Consider the following 516-nt stretch of genomic DNA (forward strand, 5'->3'; position numbering starts at 1 on the left):
AGAGAGAGAGAGAGAGAAATGGTTTTAGGCCTCTCTTCCCAAACCGGTCCAACACCTTAATACCCACAAAAACAAAACCTAATAAAAATTTACCTATTACTAACTAAATGTACCCTTTTTACTGCCTTCCATAATTTCTCCCACGTAAAAATTTCCTGAAATAATCGTCCCTCAAAACATCTCTAGGGTCCTTTGAAACTATAAATTCATTAATGAAGACAGTAAAACTCCTGGTAACACCAAATAAGTAATTAAGGTAAAAATTTAAGAGTCGGGATGTGACACACCCACTTCACCATTATCACTCTCACCATGGAAACTACCATCAATATTCACCTTGAGTCTTCTTCTAGGTGGGTACTGCCATTTGGATGGCACTATTTTCTTCTTCTGTGAGACCCGAACATGGTACTTTTTGTACTCCTCCAAATGTGTACACACCCATTTCGCTACATTAACAAGAACAAAGCATCCTCTCTCCAAACTAGGTTATTCCTTTCTACCCCAATAGCCCAA

The sequence above is a fragment of the Fragaria vesca genome, linkage group LG6, assembly GCF_000184155.1.
Source record: "Fragaria vesca subsp. vesca linkage group LG6, FraVesHawaii_1.0, whole genome shotgun sequence".
In the NCBI taxonomy this organism is placed as follows: domain Eukaryota; kingdom Viridiplantae; phylum Streptophyta; class Magnoliopsida; order Rosales; family Rosaceae; genus Fragaria; species Fragaria vesca.